This window comes from Tenebrio molitor, chromosome 4 (genome assembly GCF_963966145.1).
Source record: "Tenebrio molitor chromosome 4, icTenMoli1.1, whole genome shotgun sequence".
In the NCBI taxonomy this organism is placed as follows: Eukaryota; Metazoa; Arthropoda; class Insecta; order Coleoptera; family Tenebrionidae; genus Tenebrio; species Tenebrio molitor.
In genome coordinates this window covers 12077148-12101059 of record NC_091049.1, presented here as the reverse complement: position 1 = coordinate 12101059, position 23912 = coordinate 12077148, and the positions used below count along the sequence as shown (strand labels likewise).

At 37.1% G+C, this 23912-nt stretch overlaps 1 protein-coding gene and 1 long non-coding RNA gene across 3 annotated transcripts in view; one reads left to right on the top strand and one right to left on the bottom strand.

Moving 5' to 3' along the window:
• Nucleotides 1-23912, top strand: part of LOC138127735 (fatty acyl-CoA reductase wat-like) — a 220339-nt gene that overhangs the window by 60601 nt on the left and 135826 nt on the right. The window lies entirely within an intron of this gene.
• Nucleotides 17752-20402, bottom strand: LOC138129094 (uncharacterized). Its single transcript, XR_011159067.1, has 5 exons — nt 19507-20402; nt 19054-19344; nt 18777-18984; nt 18361-18719; nt 17752-18302 (listed from the first exon to the last, which is right to left on the bottom strand). It is a non-coding gene; the product is annotated as an uncharacterized lncRNA (long non-coding RNA).

Below are 23912 nucleotides of genomic sequence, written 5' to 3'. Positions count from 1 at the left end.
GTCAACCCAATATCGATTTTCAAAGCCCACGCCGCAGAATCAGTGTTCTCCTATGAATCATAACACTCATACGAGGGTCGTTCGGAAAATTCTCGGCCTGATAAAGAAAACTCAAGTTTTTTTTTTTTTTTTTTTTATTTCTCTACATAATCTCCTTCCAAATCGGTACATTTCGTCCAACGATGTTCTAACTTTTTGATACCCTCACAATAATATGACTCTTCCAACTCTGCAAAATAACCGTTTGTCTCAGCTATGACTTCCTCATTGGAAGTGAATCTTCGTCCCCCCAGCCATTTTTTCAAATTCGGGAAGAGGAAAAAATCGCTGGGAGCCAAATCTGGGGAATACGGGGCATGTGGAACCCTTTCAAATCGAAGTTCTTCAAGTTTTGCCGTAACAATGCGAGACGTGTGCGCGGGTGCATTATCGTGGTGAAAAAGCACTTTCTTTTTGGCCAGATGGGGACGTTTAGCTTTGATAGCCTCATTCAGTTTATCCAGTAGTGAAGAGTAGTAGGCCCCAGTGATAGTCTTGCCCTTTTGCAAGTAATCTATCAACACCACACCACGAGAATCCCAGAAGACCGTTGCCATGACTTTCCCGGCAGATGGAACCGTTTTTGCCTTCTTAGGAACACTTTCGCCTGCTCCAATCCATTGTTTGGACTGCTGCTTCGTCTCAGGGGTATAATGGTGAATCCATGTTTCATCCACAGTGATGAAACGTCGAAGAAACTCAGCAGGGTTGCGTTTAAATAGATCTAAACACTCTTGAGAAATGTTCATTCGAACGCGTTTTTGAGCGACTGTCAACAAACGCGGCACCCATCGAGCAGACAGCTTTCGCATACCCAAAATTTCGTGTAAAATGTGATGGACGCGGTCTATAGAGATCTTTACAGCCTCAGCTATTTCTCGGACCTTCAATCGGCGATCGTTTAATACAGCATTGTTAATTTTTGCAACGATTTCGTCGGTCGTAGCCGTTTTTGGACGTCCCGTGCGTTCATCATCTTCGATTGAGGTACGGCCACGTTTAAATTCCGCTGCCCACTTTTTCACCGTCGAAAATGAAGGAGCAGTTTCCTTTAATGTAGAATCCAACTCATTTTTAATGTCTGTTGGGGTAAGACCTTTTAAAACGAAGTACTTGATCACAGCACGAATCTCAATTTTATCCATTTCACAGGAATGGCAAGAATTGTCTGCTTGATTTGATTACCACAACAAAGCTATGAAACGCGCGAATCTAAAACTTTGCAGAACGCCAACTGAAGGTTCCTTTTTAAATAAAATGGCAGAATTATGGTCATATAGCGACATCTCTGCTTCAGGCCGAGAATTTTCCGAACGACCCTCGTATGTGGTCAGACGAAAACTCTTACGCTGTCGGAATATCATTTTCAACATCAATTTTGGCGATTGACTACAAGACAATTTTCGTGTACGTTGGATAGGAAATCTTCCTATAGCTTGGGCTGTCCGATCGCCAAACTTGAATCCATGCAACTTCTTTTTGTGCGAGTACATGAAGGAACCACATACATAGTATAATTCCTTCTGATGGGGAATCAGTGTTGGATGAAAACGAGTCCGAAACAAATTCTGAAAACGCAATATTGAGCGAATTAGAATATTCCGACGAGGATGATCCGAATGAAATACCTCGAGGGTTTTTCTAGCGACTCATCTGAGGACGATTTACCTTTGGTAGGGTGGCGAAAAACGGATTTCGATCCAAATTTGACTCCGTTCACAGAAGACTCCGTACCCGTCGATGGTAATTTTCAAAATATCCTTATAACAGCGACTCCGGTAGATTATTTCCTATGTATCTTCGACAACAGCTTGATAGCGGAAATCGCGTTCCAAACCAACTTATATGCCACGTAGAGTGTTTTTTTTATACGATCGTCGTGTTTTTGGTCAGGACAATCCCTTTGTAAGGTCCAGTAGTAGTCCGCACCGTCCCACCGGCCTTGATATCGTTCCTCCATTATCTTCATATCCTGGTGGAACCCTTCCCCTTCTTCTTCACTGTTATATCACTAGGTTATAAGGAAATTTGTCCAGATGGCTATGCAAAAAATGTATTTTGATATTCATATTAGCTCCCAGTTTTTCAAAATTTTTAAGCATTTTGGCGACTATTTCGGAATATTCTGTTGCTTTGTGGTTCCCCAAAAAATTTTTTGACGACCCATACAAAGCTTGTCCATGCTTCCAATTCAACCTGAGTCATGTGGTTCGTGAAATCATTGTCGTTTATAAGAGTACGAATTTGTGGTCCATCAAAGATGCCTGGTTTTATTTTTTCCGTACTGACACCAGGAAATGCTTGACAAATATATTTGAAACCTCACCACTCTTATCCAAAGCTTAATATGAAGTGTTCTTTTTTTTTTGGCATGAACGTCCCATAGACAAAGAAAACACGGGTATTTAGTGTACCCACATTTCTGACCTAATAAAAAATTCACTCGTCGGCCTTTAAAACGTTCGTTTCACTCGCGTTTTAAACTGGCCCACTCATGCCAAAAAAAGCCCAATTTACACATGAACTCGTTAAATAAACTACTATTACTTGATTACAAATATTTTGCTCGTTATCAGAGAGGTCTGAGTCTGGGTGATCTTTTGGCGGGCTGTATGTAATTTTGAGCTGGAGCGAGGTGGCTTCAATGGCGTCCTGCGCATTGGTAGGTTTTCTTTTTGTCTTGATCATGACGAGGTTGTGTTCGCCCTTTCGCACCGCGATACTGAGGACAAATTTTAGCAAGCACTTTCCATTGATCTTCAATTTTTTGAATTATTATAGAGTTTTCGCGTTACGTTCCGTTAAAATAACCGGTACGCTATTCGCGAGCAATTACCGTAATCGCTTATTGTAATAATGAATCGGTTACGCTATTGCCTAGCAACACCGGCGTTAGCGTACACGGTTATCTGAAAAACGTAACGCGAAAACTCTCTATTAATGGTTCATCAAATACTTGTTGGCTTAATTTAGTTATACTTTTCTTTTGATTAAAATATTTCAATGCTTCTCCAACACTTAAAAATAGAGACTTCATGTAAAAGATCAAAATTTGAAGGTCGACATCTCAATTGTTCAATTAACTTCACTATGAAGTCTTGGCACCTTTTTCTAATTATTCCTAAGGCTTCAATAGGAAGTTTCGACTGACGACATACTGTTTCAAAAGAAAACCCAAAATTTGAGTTTGGATCCAAATAGTCAACAGTAATTACATAAGTGATGGTAACTTTTTGATAATTTTAACTAGATGCACGAATTTTTGTTGCTATACTGGGTGCCCCAAAATTCGCGGAACAACTCAATGAGGTAATGTCAATTCATGTTAGAAAATAACGAGAAAAATAATTAAAAAATTCTATACCTCTTAGATTTGAAGATATGGGGGCCAAAAAGGTGCAGCTTTGATCTCATTTATTTTAAATAATAAAAAAGATTTTGACTATTTGTCTTTTACTAGCCAGTGGCCTAATAATTTTGAACGATTGTGATCAGGTTTGCAATTATTTTCTCCATTATTTCCAGCATTTCCAAGTAGTAATTTTATGTTCGTTTTACCTCAAACAGCGTACGGCAACACGGCTTTGATTTTTCCCTCTCATTTCCAAGGATACAACAAAAATGAAATATTTGCAGACTATTGGGATGCATAGAATGTTTTTAAATGTTGCCACATTTAGTGTAACGAATAGGTCCATATCTTCTACAAAAAAGAAGAGTGATTTTTTTAAACATTTTTACCTGATCTCTTAATCAGTACTTAACAACGTACTACTACGTTGTTCCGCGAATTTTGGGGCACCTAGTAGAAATCTCACGAGTGGACGAAGTCCACGAGTGGGATTTCTTAATAGCAACAAAGATGAGGGAGGTGCGGGAGTTTTAAATCTCATTGTTTCAATGAGGGTAATGAATAAAGTTTCAGCATTTGTTTTTGCTTAAAATTTTGTAGGAATTACTTAAATTCAGATGAATAAAACTATAAGCAATCCCTTAAGCTTAAAGCAATTGCTACAGTCACAAGCAAATGCTTGAGAACAAAGCTTTTGCTTATTAAATTCTAGCAAATGACGTAAATGTCTAAGTTTGTTCGACCCCAGCCTTCAACAGGTACAGAACACTTTTTGTATTTGATTTTACATCGCTTGCATGCAGTTATGGCGGAGTACATAAGTGGGAAGAGAATGCAGTGAGGATGATTTTCGGAAATTATATCGGTTTAATCGTGACAATGTTGAGTGGCTGGCAAACTATTTTTTCGAAGAAAATAACGAAAGACGTGGGGGCGCGCTATCAAATATGGAAAAAAATGAAAAGTTTTTTTCGAGTGGTATCCGATCCAGGCTATCAGAATTCCGTAGCTGAAGAACTTGGTATACATAAAAGCACTGTTTCCAAACTGAATGGCTTCGTCATGGAGAGAATTTTAAGTAAGGCAAACATTTGGATAAAATTCCCAAAATCAACACAAGAAATTGTTGAGGCAAAACAACAATGGTCGCAGACTAATGAATTTCTATACGTTATTGGTGTTATAGATTGCTCGCATGTGCGAATTCCAAAATTTTGTGCATTTGGTGACGAGTACATAAACAGAAAAGGTTTTCCCAGTATAAATGTGCAAGCGACTTATTAATGCACGCGAAATATTCACAAGCGTAGACTGCTAGTGGCCAGGTTCTGTTTATGATAACAGAATTTTTAAAAACTCCAGTATATACGATATTCTCAAAAATACTCCAGAAGACTGCTTAGTTCTAGGAGATGAAGGCTACTCTATCTCACCCTGGATTATGATACCTTGGAGAAATCCAATAACACCAGAAGAGCAAAATTCTAATAACATCTTTAAAAGAGAAAGGATTGTAATTGAACGTTGTTTTGGTCAATTAAAATCCAGATTTCCCATTCTTCAGTATAAAATTCGTAATAAAATAGAAAACATACCATCAATAATAATTTGTTGTGTTGTACTTCATAACATCGCAAAATTTCTGAAAGATGATGATTTTGATTACCCTAAAGAAAATAATTTGCAGGATGTTTTACCAAATCGAAACATGACGTTAAATGTCATTCGTCAGTTAGGCCAGCAGAGAAGACACTTAATTACTCAAATGCTTTTTAATTAACACTGTGTACTGTGAGATAACTGTAGACAATAATGCTTCATAAAAAAACGTGTAATAAGTAATTGTTCAATTGACAATAGTAGTATATTGTATGTCAAGAGTTGAAAATGAATGAAATCGAATTTTCTACACGTGGTATACACGATATTTTTCCGACGACCACAAAAAAAAAACGCTAATATTCGGTATTCTTCAAATATTCTTCGACAGAGCTGCGGAGAAAACATACATTGGTGGCCATGATTACTACAACTGTGTGCAATCATTTCATTGCGCACAGGCTAGAAGGTATCTGATTGGCTAACCAGTTTCATTGCACACGGGTTCGCTATTTGCATGCAATAGCCAACTTTCAATAATAGTTATTTGTGCGAATTTACCCATTTTTCATAGTGGTCGTCGGAAAAAGTACATTAAGTATGTACATTCATTTCAAGAAAATGGTAGTCAAATAATTATCATAAATTACAATAATCCTTTTCTCCTTCTTTCACGATGGTTGTCTGGTTTACTCTCTTTGTTTTTCTTTCTTCGATTTCCTCTTGCTTCATTCGTATTGAAACGTTTCGACTTCCTTGATTATTCCTCGATGAAACTTTCCTCCCTCATTTGGAGTATTGTTGGTTGCCGCATTCCCTCGGATGAAATTTTTGCGAAATAATACGAAACAAAAATAATGAGAAAAGAAACATTTATGGATCCAACGTTGTGTTTTATTTTTCATTTTGTTTAATTAGGTTCCAACGAGAGGCCGTACCTTCGGAAGGTTTTTCCAAATAGAATTAAAACGATTGAGCACACTTCACTTAAATTTTATTTAACAAATAATCGAGTGTGGTGGTGTTTGGTCCCAACAAATTATAGAAATAAATAAATGAATTTAATAACAGAAGTTGGTTGAAATTTGACCCAATGAAATTTGACTCGCGGCCCACGAATTGAGATCTGACTCATGAATAAATGACTAGGCTGGGCAAATGCAGAAGTTTCTGGCGTGAAGAGCATTATACGAGTTTGAGGTGCGAACTATGTGATCCGATTTAGATTTGAATTACCCCACAATTTAACTGAACCCGACGCGATGCCCTGGAACCTCTCAGTCTAGCCTGGTCTAATAAAGGGTAAAATAAAAGGGGCAAAGGTTCTAACAGGCTTACAAGGGTATCTCTCTCGACCGAGAGAAAGTCCCAAAGCGACGAATAATGAATTAAGATGTCCCCTTTTTTATAATAATTTAAACTAGATCGCTTTGTCGAGAGCACGTTTCCCCAATCGGTAAATGCAAGATCACATACTTCGCGATAAAGAATTTAATTCAAGATTCTAAAGAGTCACGTGGTCATCAAAAGCTCAAAGAAAACAATATAATCTTTACTTTAGAACGATAAAGAACTAAATGCTGTTTGGCTAATTAAATCGCGGCTACAAATAATGTACAAAAATTAGAGAAATAATTTATCTTGTAAATGTAAAGCACGTGGTCACAAAATGGCTGCTGGAAGTACTGAACGTACCTCCGGCTACTTTGGAGATCAAACCCCGAGTGAATAAAAAAATTAGTGACGCGTTGCTATTTAGCAGTCTGTTATTTTATCTGTTAAATTAGGTGAAAGCAGTTAGCAACTGCTACAGCGCCGAAAAATAGCTGCTATTAACTGTAGCAGGTTGAGCTACACGCTAATAGTAAGCAACACAAACTGGTAACAGGAACCTTACTAACCGGGTGAGGTGCGGAGCTGCCTCTGCTGTAGTGGCGGTAAAAACGATTAAATTTAGCAATTTCACAACAGTAATTATACAGGGTGTTTGAAAATTGCTAGTACAAAAAAAAAACTGTGGCATCCTCAGGCGGGGCAATATTTTTTAAACCTTGGTAACCAAGCGTGATGATCGTAGTGATAATGAAGGCCTATACAACAATATGAAAAATTTATATTTTTTTGCAAGATCTTGGCAACCACAGATTGACAGTTTAAGAACATCAAATTTTTTATTTCGTTATTGCTTAACAACGTGAAGTGTCTTTTTAAAATACCTTAACTCAGTGGTGCACTAACAATTTTAACCCAATTTTTAGTAATTTTTATCTCGAAAACTAGAGGATTTTTATTAGAATTTTCTTTTGCCGATGACTTCAACTCACCATCACCAATTACCAGGTTTTTTTTGTACTAGCAATTTTCAAACAGCCTGTATTATAACACTTTACATTTTTTTAGGTAGTGGGTGGAGAATATGTAATACAAAAATTTCCAGCAAGTATATAAAAGGATTTATTTTTAAATAAAATTCGTATAAAATTAACAAAAAATTATAACTACAATAAACTAATATCTACTTTATATTTTGGGTTAACAAAATAATTTTTGATTAGTGTTAACAAACATAATTTTTTTTACTTTGTCTAAACTTAACGATTTCTCCGTTCTGAAATCAGAATTCCCGTTTTCGAAAACACACACTCGCATGGAACTGATGTAGCAACAGTACCAAACTTATTCTGAACGACATAATTTAGATTTGGAAAAAGAACAGCATGATCTGCCCACCATTTAAGAGGATCTTTATGCCTACTTAATATTCCTTCCTCCACATACCGATTAACTTCTACGATGGCACGAGCTTGCGGACTTTGATTCTTTGTCGGCTGAGACGAAACAGCATGGTCCAATTGTTTCCATATGTCGAACTCGAATGTCTGTTGGCTGTTTGACTCTACTGCTTCTGCTTGTTCTGAAATTTCTGGATTATCGGGTCCGGGTGTGGTTTCTCTTGGTTTAGTGCGAATTCTTTGTGCCACTAAATTAATAACAATTTGTTTGGCTTTTTCAAATGTTCCAGGTTTAATAAAACCTACACCTTTAAACCTAGGATCTAAACACGTGGATATTATTAAAGTATTGCTGGCTTCTAAGTCTCCCAATCTTGTCGTAATGTCTTCTCTAAGGTTTTCAATAAAATTAGTGCTCAAATCGCCGAATCGATTGCTGTTCTTCATTTCATTGTAGACATTTAGTAAACCATTTGTAACAATAATGATGAGAGATAGCGTTACAAACTTTTCTCCTGACATTAATTCCGTCACATCATAAAAAGGTTTCAAAAGCATTATTAATTCTTTCATAAATTTCCACTCTTTTGCTGGTATTACCGGAAGAAACTCTGCATCAATTAAGGCTAGTGTTGTTTTCACAGCTCCTTCTAATTCTACAAATCTTCTCAGCATTAAGTATGTAGAGTTCCATTGTGTGACCACATCTCTTATAAGTTTTTTAGGTTCATTACCTTGTTGGCGTTGAATGTTGTCTAATCTACTTTTTGCATTCGCACTTCTTCTGAAATGTGACACAATGTTACTGACTTTTCCAAGTGTTGCTACTTCTAAAAATTGTTCTAATTAATAATTACTTCGTAATTTTCATTCTCTCTCTCTCTCACTCACACCTCTGAATGCTACGACTACCTGGCTTTACCGTTACCGTCTAACTAAAAGTGCAAACGATTCTAGTTATTTTCTACGATTAAGCGCTCTGTTTCTGATTTGCAATTCTCGCCCTTTAATTACAAATATGCCACAAATTTGAGAATGCTAAAAAAGTAAATTAACCTAATGAACATTGCTTTGGTGGTTCTCTCAATTTGAAACCTGCTAGAGCTCGTGCCAACTCTCATGATCGATGACGCAGAAACCAAAATGCGTACCGACGCGGCTGTACTATTCGAACTAAAAACATCGGTACTATTTTTTCACTCTTTACAGATTTGTGAGCTAATTTATGTTGCTGTTTATTTGGCGACAGGTCTCTAGACAATGTCGGGCATTCTAGTCCAAACCGTTGGACAGTGCAAAATGCAAATTTGGCGCTACCCTGAAAATTTTAACCAAACGACAGACGTTTTTAGGTTTCACTTATCAAAATTGGGCTCCGCCTTCGCGCAGCTTTTGTCAAGGTCATCGATCATGAGAGTTGGCACAAGCTCTAACATCAAATTCATTAATTCAATTATCCCCTGATTTTAACTGGACTCCCCAAATTGTCGAACGAGTAAATTTTGCAATGTTTCTTTTCCCATGAAAACTGTTATCTTTGTGTTGTGTTCGGACAGGACGCGTACCTGCATTTTTAAAGAAAGGTTGGCAGATTTCACTTGAGGAAGGTGGTGCCGACACGGCATCAATAACATTTACAACAACTGACCAGCATTTCCTACGCAAATGAACGGTATTTAAAATATTTCCTTGAAATTATTTTAAAATTAAAATTCTTTATTTATCGAACCTATTCGGACTGTTACAGTATCAATTTCTCCAATAACACTAAACGTTGTAGTTCTGGTGTTGGTAAATTTTTAGTTTCTGCTGTCTCTGGCAATTAGCTTGCGGTTTTCTTTATTTTTTTTGCTGTTGGTGGTAAAACTGGTTCACACTTTTCAGAGTTACCTTGGACATGGGCAGATTTTACCTGAATCCTCGTAAAAACAGGATTGTTTTCCACTTCTAGCATTTCTAAAAGTAATTTTTCCCATGGCTTCATGACAATTTTTCTGTTTCCGGTTCGGTTAATATCAAAAAATTTTTTCACTTCAACTTTCATATTGCTAAGTTTTTTCGCTAACTGCTTGCTTGTGGTGGAGATATGACATTTTTTTCATAATGTTCTGCCAAATTTTTTAAAGCTTCTGCTTTTTCTTTTTTTATTCGGGACACTTGTGATTTATTAAACAGGATCTTATTTTCTTTTAATTTATACATAAATATTAACTGTTTATTTGTTTTTATTTCTTCAATACTGTCACTATCAGTGGTATCTGACATGTTAATCGTTCAATCGTCATTCGTAAACTAATAGGAGGGGTCGGCAGATTTGAGACGACTTTTTTAACAAAAAAAAACTTATGCTCGCGAAACGCATAAAAATGTGCCTTTTTTCCGTAAATTTACGAACGTTCTTTTTTTTCACAAAACCGTCCCACATATGATGACCTTTCTTTGTAAATGCATATTTGCACCTTAGACCCTGCAGCAATTGCTTGTATGCCACGGGAAACCTAGGAATTGCTTGAATCTTTTATTCATATGGGACATAAGCACTTGCTTTTTCTGGAAGCAATTGCTACATTATCATTTGCTTTTGCTGAACCGTCACATTTTAAAGCAATTGCTTACTTTTTATCCATTACCCTCATAGCACTAGCTGAGGAAATTCTTTTACAAGCGACAGGTTAGGTACACAAAATTCTTTATGAAAATCAAGATTTCAACATTATGAAAATTAAGATTTCAACATTCTTAAAATCACCAACCTAACTTTTAAGACTGACATCAGATAATTGAAATCTTAAGGAATTGCCAACTGAAATTTTTGGTCAGCGCCTATTCTAATTTTTTTTTTTCGATCTCACGGTATAATCAAAGTTCTTTGGTGAAAGCCTATTCCTTCTTGAATTTGTGATGATCTTTCAGAAGGAACAGATGTAGCTGATGCACAAAGGTACTTCAAATGCATTTTATATAATTCTTGCAAAAGATTTTTGTTTTCCAACCAAAAAACAAGTGGATTCGAAGTACGAGGTATGTTTGGTATTGACAAATATTGCTTCACCATCATAATAGCTTTAGTTGTCGGAGAGGATGTGCTAGTGGAATGAGCCACTTTTTTATCAAAATATTCCCACAACATATCAACGTCAGAAGAACTTCGTTGTTCTACATCCCCTTCAAACACAGCAGGTGGATGTTCAAGTGATGCCTCCGCAAAAAGACTCCCAAGTTCTTCTAGCATCTATTTCTCTGCACTATCTGCATTTTCTTGGGTTCCAAATCCTTGTTTTTTATAACGAGGATCCAAGAGAGTTGCTTTTGCAGATATTCTGTCCCGTTCATAAGTCCCAAGCTGTCTTGAAATAGTGGTAAGCAGATTACTTTTTAGTTTTCGACCCACTGCAGTAATGCACTAAATTTTGTTCACAGAATGCTGGAGTCCTCTTACCAGTGGTATGATGGATGACAGGGTTACGTATTTTTCCCGAGACAAAACTGTTGTCATCAAGTTTAGTGGCTTGAGAACAGGAATACAATCTTCTATTATCAGCCATTCTTCTGCATTGAGCATCTGAGGAGCCTTTTCTAAACTTGACATCACTGCTGTGATAGGAGCTTTAATTTCACTTAATCTTTGTAGCATGATGTAAGTGGAATTCCATCTTGTGGCTACATCCTGCTTCACTTTTAATGGAACCACATTCATCTGCTGCTGCATGGTGCTCAATTTTTCTGCTGCAAGGGCACTATGCTTAAAACGTCCTACAATGTGGCGACACTTTTGCAAAATAACACTGAGGTATTCACTTTGTAAACAGTCCTTGGCAGATAAATTGAGCGTGTGTGCAACACAGGGGTGGTGATGCTTCCGCAAATGGTCGTTTATTGCAAATTTTATGTTTGCACCATTGTCTGACACCACGATTACAATTTTTTCAATAATTTCCCACTTATTAAAAATGTCACAAAGTTCTGAAGCCACATGTACCCCAGTTTGGCTTCCTGTCACCGCACTGGTTTCAAGAGCGCTGGCATGTAAATAATTGTCTTCAATAAAGTGTATCGTGACAGTAACATAATGCGTGTTACTATCTGTCGGTTGTAACTTCCACATCCTGAACAGATGACAGTTTTCTGCTTAATTTTTGCGCCTCACTTTGATACAGTTCCGGAATCAGTTTTGTTGTCAAAGTCTTTCGAGAAGGAATAGTGTACTGCGGATTAAGTTTTCTCACAAATTCTCGAAATCCTTTGTCCTCGACTATTCTGAGAGGCTGATAATCCGTTACGATCATTTTGATCAACGCGAAATTGAACTCCGTAACTTGTCCATTTGTCCTCTGTGGTGGATCTTGAACCAAACAGTCGCAATTGTTTGGTGGGTCGTCTAGCGATGGTTGTAGTGGGTGCCGTGGTTTCCGCCGATGCAGATGTTGAAGTCTGCGGCGCCTCAGTAGATGTCATCAAAGTTGATGGAAACGGACCACCAGAAGTTGAAGGTTGTGGGGTAGCAGGTTCATTTTCGCCTTCCAGATCTTCTTTAGGGAGTACAAATAAATAACTGGGATGATTTCTTTTTCAATGCTGTTTGAGATTTGTTGTGTTTTCAAAGTACTTGTATTGTTTTTCGCATGTACGACACGTCACAAATTTATTGTCTCTTGTGAGGTCAAAAAATTCCCACATCATGGACCGTTTCCCTCTGGAACTCATTTTTTCGCAAAAGCACAACTTTAATCTATGCAGAGCCGGATTTGAAGGCGTCAGAGTCCGGGGCAGTAGAGGAAGTGGAGACCCTTTAAATTAAAGAATATATACATAGATTAATATAATATAATCAGAATCACGAAGCAATGCGGTGCGTCACCGATGAAGTGTTTGCAGTACCAACTTAACACTGTAATTCAATTGTTGGTAATTTTTATCCCAGAGGATTGGCATGTCGAGGAACCAGTTTTTAGTCAATTTACATCATCTTGTTGATCGATAACGATTAAAGCAAATTGTGAGGTTAGAAGAAGTCATCGCTGTTGTTTAGTGTTTACGTTCCTTTTGAGATCCTGGTTTCATTGTTTTCCTACGTGTAATAAAACAACTCTTTTCAGAGCTAACTTTTGCCTGTGTTTTTTTTATGATCCCTGCAAGTTTCAAAACATTCGAAGATGCCGAATATTCGCGTTGACTAACGTAGATGAACGTAGTAATGTCGTGACGTCATGGATGTGTAATGACGTACACGCATTGCTTCGTGATTCTGACTATAGATGAAATGTAATACTTACCACTACGTTTCGAGATAAAAATATTGTTGAATATATTATAATAAAAAAAAAAATTATTTCTCTTCACTTCACTGTTTCACAGTTCACATTCGACAGAAAATCCGGCTTTTGCACTTTTGTACTAGGTATATTTGCTTATTCGGTGAATAAAAAAACCTGTTCGTTGATATGAATATCATAATTTATTAGTTTAGTATTTTTTTTTTAGTTACAGTTCACATGATATGTGACCATTTCTTCATTAGTTCATTAGTGGACTTTATTGGTCGTGCCGCAACCTTAATTTTGGAAACTTGAAAGCCTGACACACTTGACGTGGGAAAGGGAAACTGGAGGCAGAGACCACTATTCAATTCTTAAATATATTTTTATTTTTAATATTTAACTTGGTGGTTGAGTTGACAATGGGCAATCCGATTTTTGAATATATATATTCCAAGATTAATTCCGCATTTTAACTTTTGGGATGAAAAGGACAGGCTGTGTAAATATTTTTTTTCACGATCGGGAGTAGAAATCAACTTCTCGGATGTCAACGTCGTGACAGAAGTAGAGCATTTTCTCCCTAGGGAGCATATATTTGCTGTTTTCATTTTTTTGACAGTTGTGACAAAAATCTAATGGGAGTTTTCATTTTTTTTGACAGTTGTGACAAACATCTAATTGTGTTGTCAAGGCAACTAGTAAAGGATCCCACAAACCAACGCGGTGGCGGCTGCGGTGGCGGTAGCGGCCGCGGTGGCGATTGCGATCGCGATCAGCAGCATTCAAACCAAAGCGATTTGTTCGCTGGATCGCAGTCGCATTTGGTTTTTTTTTTAGTGTTGATATCAATATGGCTTCCTGTGAATGTGAATCTGAAGAGTTTCTAGTTTTGACTGCACTCTTAGAAGACGCCGAAAATATAAGGTAAGTACCGAAGCAAAAGTATTGTACGATCTAATTATTTTGTTGTTTTAATTAAATTCAGGAAAACAAGGAAATGGGTGCATGAAATTAATATGGTCCGGCGGAAGGAAGGTGAATTTCACACATTATACCCACTCCTTCGAAATGATGAGGAAAGATTTTTCTTATATTTTCGAATGAACTTCGAATGTTTTGATGAACTTTTAAATCTTATCAAAGATGATATACAAAAGCAGTGCACTAATTATCGGGAACCCATCGAACCAGTGGAACGTCTGACAGTCACACTAAGGTAGAAAATCATTTTGTAGTCGTAATATATTCTTAGATTAATGCAACTTATTTATTAATTAGTCGGGTTAAACAATACATTAATTGGATTAATAATGAAGAGACTCTGAAAATCCCTCGTAGAAGGAGGCACTAGTAGCCACACCTTGAGTAGTATGATCATTGGTGTCGCTGGACGAGTATGTCATTTGAGTATAATCTGATTCTGAGACAGGAGAGTTTATAGTCATAGCAGATGTCTCCGTAGAAGATGGGCCAGGATGTACACTGACTGTAGTGGTGTAATCTGGCAAAGGCTTCAACCTACATACATGCCTCAACCTACTGCAGAAATATGGGAGAAAGCAATATCTGGATTTCAAGAAAAGTGGCACTTTCCAAACTGTATCGGAAGCATTGATGGCAAACATGTAACCATAAAATGCCCTAACAAAACTGGCTCAAATCATTTTTGCTACTTACATAAATTTTCTATCGTTTTACTGGACCCAGATTATAAATTCAGTTGTATCGATGTCGGTGCGTATGGTAAAAATAGTGATGGAGGAATTTTCGAGGTGTCAAAAATGGGGCAAAGGTTTGCTAGTGGCACATTTGATCTTCCACCAAGTCGACCACTAGCAGGGCAGAATGAAGCTACCCCTTGTGTACTTGTCGGTGACGAAGCCTTTACACTATCTCTATATTTGATGCGTCCATATCCATATAGACAAGTACGACATGACAACAGAAAGGAGAACTTCAACAAGGGTTTATGTCGTGCTAGACGTGTAGTGGAAAATGCTTTTGGAATTTTAACTCAGAAATGGAGAGTATTTTTTAGGCCTATTGAAGTTAAGGTGGAGACTACAAAACAGATTGTAAATGCAGCATGTGTTCTACACAACTATTTACGAGTCCAAAAATCTGATCAGCATTTTCTTCACTTGTTAGACCCGTATGAACCAATAGTGGACGGTTTTGCTCCCTTACCAATTGATGGACGAAGAGCAACGAATTTCGCTTTTGAAGTTCGCGAAAGATTTATTAATTACTTCAATAGACAATAATAATTGCTAATTCGTGTTAACACTTCGCATTGAATAGTAGATAATTACTTGCATCTCCAAAAATAAATATAAAATACCTATTGTACATTTTATTAGTAATGAATAGGTACTCACCGTCAGTGTTTAACAGGGCTCCTATTTCATCCGTTCATCGTTTTATTTTTTCTTCGATTATTTTTATATTCTGGATGAGAAAGATCATATAGAATTTTATAATTTTTTACATTTTCAATAAGTTTTTCGGTTGTGATCGACATTTTTGTGCAATAATCACGAAAACAATCAGCGCGTGCAGCGGTCAAATGTAACAGGACGCGTTTGAACGCCACCGCGATTGTGAACGCTGCAAATTACCGCTGAAGTTATCGCCAGATCGCTCCTGTCTGAACAGGAACACTACAAGTGTATTGTAACATCTGATCGCCACCGCGGCCGCTACCGCCACCGCAGCCGCCACCGCGTTGGTTTGTGGGATCCTTAATTCCATTAAATTCATCGAAAGATGACAACTCATTTGTCATAATTTTTTTATTCTTAAAATTTGAGAGTTTTGTGCTGTTTCTACTCCCTACCGTGAAAAAAATAGTATATATACTATTTTTCTACAACCGTTAAAAAACGTGACATTTATGCATCGTTATCAAGTCGCAAAGTATGTCATTTTTGATAGTGAAAAAATATTTTCCTGAAATCGTTAAGAAAGTGGGTCATTTTTCAAGACGCAGTTGGATCTGGAAAGTATCACTTTTCAAGCCTAGTCAGTTTTGCGATTTTTGCCTGCCGAGGCATTTTTACTTTGCAAGTAGATAGTGATTTTACTATAATGGTTATCGTAACCTAGGTGACTGTGTCCGACTTGATGCGTTTAGACTAACTGCTTCATGTGGCCTCATTAATAAAAGTCCCAGGGGTTTAGGTCCGGTGACCGGGCTGGCCACGAAATAGGACCATTTCGTCCTATCCACTTATTTTCAAAACTTATATCTAGGTAATCACGCATCACCCGACGATTATGTGGGGGCGCTGTGTCATGTAGGAGCCACATTTTCTATCTAACACCCAGTGGTACATCCTCCAACAATCCAGGCAAATCATTTTGCAAAAACTAGACGTATTCTAAGCCATTTATACGATTAGGTGACACAAACGGCTCAATCAACATCCCATTTTCAATTCCAGCTCATATGATTATCGAAAATTTTCGCTGAAAATTGGTTCGGCGAATTAGTTACGCGAGGATTTTCTATCGCCCAAATATAGGTATGTATTACGAAAATTCATCAAACCATTAGGAGTGAACGTTGTTTCATCCATCCCCAAAATTCGACTATTAAAGTTTTCATCATTACCATTTTGCTGTAAAAGCCACTCACAAAATTGTACTCTTAGGGGGTAATCACGGGGTATTAAAGCTTGAACACGTTGAACGTGGTAGGGATATAGCTGACTTTTATGTAATGTACGCCATACTTTGCTAGTACAGGCGTTTACTTGGTTCGAAATTTTCCGTGTACTAATTGTTGGATCTTCATCCACCATATCAAGAATTTCCTCTTCATACTAATGTTGGGGTCTTGCTCTTCCTGCATGTCCTCTACGATATTATCTCAAATTTTCGTTATCTTTAGTCCGCGGTATTTGATTAATAAACTAACGTGGCCCAGGATGGCGTCTTTCCGGAAATCGCTCTGCATACTCTCTCGACGCCGGCGCCGGCCGCAGCTGCATTCTGATAGCATTTCCCATACATTAGCAACATATCTGTGAGCTCGTTATTTTCGTAATGATAAGGCATTCCGACTAGTTAGATGATGTATCTTCATTGCCACATACATTATTTTACTCAGGTGATTTTGGCTTTAGAACGACGCATACTGTCACATGTTAAAAGAAACGTTATACCTGACGTGCCACAACGTAGGTCTCAGGACCGACCCCCTGAAGAACGCCGCACGTCATGTCGACAATTTTGCCTTCTCCCACGATGAGCTTCCTCTCCGAGAGATAGCTCTTGATCACGTCCACCGGGTATTTCGAAATATTTTTGCTTTATGGAGCTACCACGATTTCTTCCCACGATGCGGTGTTGAAGGCATTCCGCACGTCGAGAATCGTCAAAGCGCAGATATCTTTTATTTCCCAGGAACCTTCGTTTGCAAACTTTGCAATCTTCCACACCTCCTTTATGGCGTCTGACGTCGATCGTCTTTTTTGGAAACCGTATTTGTCGTCCGAGAGACCTCCTTTCTCATCTAGCTCATCCGTGAGCCTGCCCTTGATGAGCTGTTCGTACAGCTTTCCCAGAGAATCTAGCAAAAATATAGGACAGGTACTGTAGTGAGACCGTCCATTGTGATCGTGATGAGTAGGCATCGGATTATAGGCAGTAAAAAAAATCAAAGTAGTCGCCTAAATAGGCGTTTATAATCTTTAAGATAGTCCGTAAAAATACCAGTTTAGGCATATTTTATATTAGGTAAAATAAATATTTGAGAAAAAAATTATTGGATTACCTAGAAAATTTATTTAAAAAGTAGGATCAGTAAATTTTAATTTTTTATTGAACTATACATAGTTTGCGTTAACAATTAAATACTTTTCTAAGTTTTCGAAAGTGAACCTTTGACGATTATCAGCCAAAATATTTTTATATCTCGAAAAACTTCTCTCCACATCACATGGTGTAATTGGTGCAAATTTAAACATTAAGTCTTCCGCTGAACAATCATCCTCGTCCGCACGTTCACCTGCAAAAATTTTTGACAGTTTGTGGAGATCTTGGAATCCCTCGTTTTTTTCTAAACAGGTCACAAGTTTTTTGCAAGCTATTGCCGCTACAGAACGTGGAGCTTTCTGCAACATTTTTTGAATATTTTCCACAATACCTATGGATTCTGTAAGGGGCAAATGAGTTTTTTCTAACTGAGTGATGCTTTCTACAATTTTTTGAAAATGACATTTTATGTAAATTAGGTCATGTTTTAATTCTTTTTTTTTTTAATAAATTTTGAGCTTTTTGGATGGCTTGTGAACATTCTGGATCAAATGACATAACGACCTGTAAAGTTAATTTGAAGTAAGTAAATATTGTAATTTTTAGTTTTTAATTTACTCACGTCTTTTATTGATTCAAAGTGTGTGCTGTAAAATACAGCAGCTTCAAGCCACGTTCCCCAGCGGGTTAAAACGGGTTGTGGTGGTAAAGGCACTTCTTTCACACGTTCTTTATACACTTCAACTCTTAGAGGCGCTTTAACAAAAATCTTCTTTACATTCGCAATCAAGCCATCTACGTCTTCATAGCTACGTCTAATTGTTTCCGCTACCAAGTTTAACATATGTGCAAGACAAGTAATGTGCACTATTTTTGGATAGAACACTTTTAAATGTCTGCCGCATTTTAACATGTACGCTGCTCCGTCGGTAACAAACAGCCTAAACTTTCGAGCAATAATGGTGGTATTCCATAGAATTTCTAAAAAAATATATATACACATGTTTCCCCATATATTTTTACCATTGTTTTTTTTACCAAGTGATTCATTTACAAATCGTGCCACTGTTTCGTGATTGGTTCGTTCAAGTTGACGAGAAGCTAACAGATACGGTTTTCCCGTGTCTTCGTCTGAAAGTTTTCCAACGACACAATTGGCAATGTAACGTCCAAGCGCATCAGTTGTTTCGTCCACTGAAACCCATATGCTAAAGCCATCTAATTCTTCACGAATTCTATCAATTGTCTGCAAATAAAATGTAAAATATGTATCTTGAAAATTATTTTAAATAAGTAAAAGTAGATATGTACTTACATTTTTATAACAAACTGGTAAATAATTCTTGCGAAGTGTGGATTCGTCAGGAATTTTTCTTCCGCAGTATTTATTTAAAAAACTTTGAACCGCTGAATTTTGTAATTTATTCCATGGTATGTTAGCGGCTATGAAAAGATTGCAAAGTTCTAGATTGAAGGCGCTATTTGAAGCGTCAGAAGGAACACCAATTTGAGTAAGAATTGTTTGTCTAGATCCTGTTTTAACACTATCTATGTGAAAACTTGTTTTTTCATGCTGTTGAAGGTGTCCCTTTTTTTCACATATGAACTAAAAGTATTAGAAATATTAGAATTAATTATATTTTAAATTTAAGGAACTTTAGTTAAAACATTTTAAAAACATTGCCTATTAACATTTGGATAATGTATTTGCCACATTTTCATTTAGTACTTCAACATATAAAATTTAGTAGAACACTTAAGTACTTACCACTTTTCCACATGCTTTACAAAACAATTCCCGCGATGATTTAATTTCATATAATTTCTGTTTACTTGTCCATTGTAACATTTTATTACGTAAGTTACCTTTTTGTTTAGGCATTTTGGTATATCTTTAGTCGTTACACTCACAATCCAAACGTAAAAAAAAATTAGATTGGAATCTGTCTGGTCGAATGTACAAACTGGGACTAAATGAAAAATGAACACAATCTTAGAAAATAGTTTCACTTTAGAGATGGCCAGATGGCCAGATATTCTACGAACTTTAAAAAGGGTCAGTAATAAAATTTGTGAACAATACATTTACATCCTGCCGATGGTCGGTTGCTGCCGGTAGTCTGTTGGAAATTCGGTAGAACGAATCAGCTTTCTAATAATAGTTTTCGGAATTTTTGGTATTTAGGCATTTTTAGGCGGTTAAACAAAAAATAGGCACTTAAAATCAATTTTAGTCATTTTAGGCAAAATTAAATAGGGTTCAAATTAACCGATTCGACGTAACAAACAAAAATACACGAGTTTCACACATGTGCCTAAAAAAATCGCAATAGTCCATTTTGCCTAGAATCCGATCCCTAGTGATGAGGTCGTAAATTTTCGTACGGCAAATCTACCCTAACCTTCAGGTAACTTGTTCGAACTTATATCACCCAAGCAACATTTAATATCGCGTTTACTAAGTTAGACTTGTACCAGAGTCGGAAGGTAACATGCTCGCGGCATTTGATAGGTGCATCGCATTTAACTATTACGCCCAACTGCCGAAATACCGCTTCCGGTAAAAGTCGGGTGCTTAAACACCAATCACAACTTCCGAACAAAACCCGGATATACAAGTCCTCGCAAATCAATCTGAATGACTGTAGGCGTCATTTCTCTCACAAATTTCGTCCACGAGCTTCGGCAAAGACTTGTACAGAACTTTGTCGTACGCGACACCAGTTTATTACAGGTAACCGGGATGGTTATTTTGTCTCGTTTGTCCTCGTGGTAGCCCACACATACATAGTACATGTCGTTGGATCGGGAATTACGACGCCCATTCTAAGTCCACGGCCGGAAGCTACGACCTGACACCGTGTCTTAGACCTAGTAAAGTTGGAGAAGAGGGTCCCCGGGAACCACGACTCTCCTCATCGTTGGTGGCCGACAAACGCGCCTATAATTTCAGGTGCAATTGGGGCAAAACAATAATTTTGCTTTGATCGCCTAAACACGACGCGGGAGAGAAATAGCCCTACTCTACCCTATATTGAATATGCAACCAATTATTCTATCTCCCTAAAGTTTATAACTAGAAATTTCGATCTGATTTGAGGGCACCAGTTGAGAAAATTCAGGAACGATTTAGTTATAAATTAGTAATTGACTGTTAAGTTTCAAAATCCCAGACTGGTGGTTACACTCAAATTGGGAGTAAAGAATTTACTATAAAAAATGTCGAATAAATGGATCAGATAAGTTAAATTTGTAATTTAGGTAATCCGCCAAACAAAGTGTTGCGGCCCCTTTCAATCGGAAATAGAATCATTTGTTGCTGGCTACCTCTAGCTTTAAGCATTTCCTTCAAATACTTCGAAACTTGGAGAATCATTTTAAATTTGGATTTTGCTTATTTCAAATTATTCAATAAATTGAAATTAAATATTCCATGGTGAATGACTGATAAAACAAGTTCAACGAAAAACAAGTAAATTTTGACATAAAGTTAATTAATCAAAGTAATATAACCCTTTCTCGGGCTTACCTAGAAAGTTTAACACCCTGGTTGATCGTCGGCACCTGTTGTTGGAACTGGCACTAACTTATTTATTAGCACTCGGCACTCTTAACGAAGCTAAAGTGATTTAATAAAAAAATATAGTTTAAATTTGGAAAATTTACACAAAATCGCAAAGGCAGACACACGGATATCGACTAGCTCGAAAGACAGTAAAAAACCGAATTCCCTAAAACAAATGTGCCAAAACTTTAAATAGGGGACGCTAACTCGCCTACCCCCCTTCCCTTGTTACTCATTTTCCACATGTGTGGAATTATGCAAATTTGACTCTTACGACGCATTGGCATTCGATCAAACCTCGTTTAACTCGCTTAAAAAATATTATTATTTCCTAGTTAGGGTGGTTTTTCGATTCGCAATATCAACATTATTAAACATACAATTTGTTAGTCCATTGGACAATATAATACAACACAGTAACGATAGCGAATCACCCCAATTACGCTGAAAGAGAAATTAAACTCCCAAAATTGGTTGCTGTTCTGTCTGCAACTAATTGTTGAATTGAAGATGGTTAATGAATGTAACAAATTTTGTTTGTTTAAATTTACGGAAAGCATATGGAAGAAAGACGTAAGAAAACTGTAAATTTCGTAGTACTACCCCTTATTAGATGTCGCCCCCAGTACTACAGCGGTACTATTTTTACATTTTCACGATTTTCTACGTTTTTCCTACAGAAATTTCTACCTACTTCCCTTGTAAAACTATTTTAGTAAATGGGCAGTAATCGTACGGTGCAAGATTTGCTTACAATGATTAAATAAAGAAAATTGGTTTGTACATCAGAATTACGATTACTCCAGCTTAAATTAGGGTTAAATTGGATATCAAAATGTTCAGAAAAATACAGCGCGTCTTTCTAAAATAGTGGGTTTGTAACTTGACTTTGTTTAAACAAGAATTTATTAATTTCGCTAAATTTTCCCACGACTGACCACCCGTGCAAGTGTAATCTGATATCTTACTTAAAAGTCTCGATCTGTAACGCGTCTCTCGCCCCCTTAACTAGTCGGACCACCCTTGGCTGGCGACGCTGGGTTTCAAATCTAAATTGCTGCAGACACCAAATTCTAGTGGACCAATTCATTTGTGAATATTTTAAACGATTCGACCGATTTACCAGGATTTAAACTAATTAACAAATTTTACTATCTGGATTTAGAAACCCCGAACAAAGCTTCCTATTTAATGTAAACATCTTATGAGAAATTTAAATGAAACATCATTTACGACAACCCCCAGAGCAATTGGATTATTATCAACGGTGTTAATTTTAGTTAAATTTTGTTTTTGTCACTCAAAATACACGGCGACTCCTTTCTAAACGGATGTATGACTTTATTTATCGTTATATCTCTATTTTCATCCAATTTTAAACAACAATTAAATTATTTATCTTTTCGTATGCAAATGAATGTCTTGCTTGGTTGACTGGTCGAGTGTGGTGGGCGTCTCGCCACCCTGACAACTTAGACAAATACCAGATGGCCTTTTGCAAGAAACTAAAGAAGTTAATTTTGCGATTTGAAACGGTCTTAAATTCTAGGAAACCCTTCGTGGGAACGGCTCTTTTCTCTCAACATTCTGATATTTACAAAACATGTGTGTATTTAAAATGGAAATAAATGGAACTCATAAATTGCACAGAAAACAATTTGGAGGTCGTTAAGACAAATCTGAATTTGTTGAATTGACGGTGAATATTTTCCGCGATGGTAATAAAATAAAATGTATAAATACCGCGTTCATCACAGTACCAATTTTTTTCATTCGTTGTTTAGCTAGTAAGAAGGGCTATCGGAAAGGGAAGAAAAAAGTGGAGGTTGTCATTTCAAAAAATTGGAGATGACGTCATAGCTCAAAAATGAATGACGTCATGAACAAATGAAGCAACTTAAAATAAGCACTATAAGAAATAAAAATTGACCTGTTTCAGCGTTTTCAACAAGTGTCATTAGTTTTGAAATTACGGAATTTATTCCATAAGTAGTTTCCACACTATACAGCAACCATGCGTTGCATATAATGACATCTAGCATGTGAAAGAACAATCGATGATACCATTTCTTAGATCGGATGTGAATTCGGTACAATCCAAGTAGCGAATCGAGAAGATCCACTCCTCCCATATGCTTATTGTATACCTGCACAATATTTGGGCAGTTAATTTCTTTTCTGGTGTTATCGGTCTTGAAAAACCGCTGATCCTTATGTAGTGGCTGGCTGCCAGCGAATGTGGAAAGCAATGTCACCACTTTATTGTCATACCACTGCACACACTTCAAGTGCTGGTTTTCGTGGGTTCCTACTTGTTCCAGATAGGAACCTCTTCCTTTTCGTTTCTATTCTTTTTCTTTGGGAAAACTGCACCCCATTAGTCGATTTATCCTCACCGTGCCCACACAATCAATGCCGTTCTGTGCCAAATAACAGAGCAGAGGAATGCCTGTGAAATAATTGTCACAATATAGTTTGTGGTGCAAATTTTTTGGCACGTTGCGACTCATACTTGCAGAACCAAAATCATCTTCTCCATCTGCTGCAGCTACCTTCCCACTGAACACTTCAAAGTCATAAGAAAAGCCACTAATTCCAGAAAGTACCCA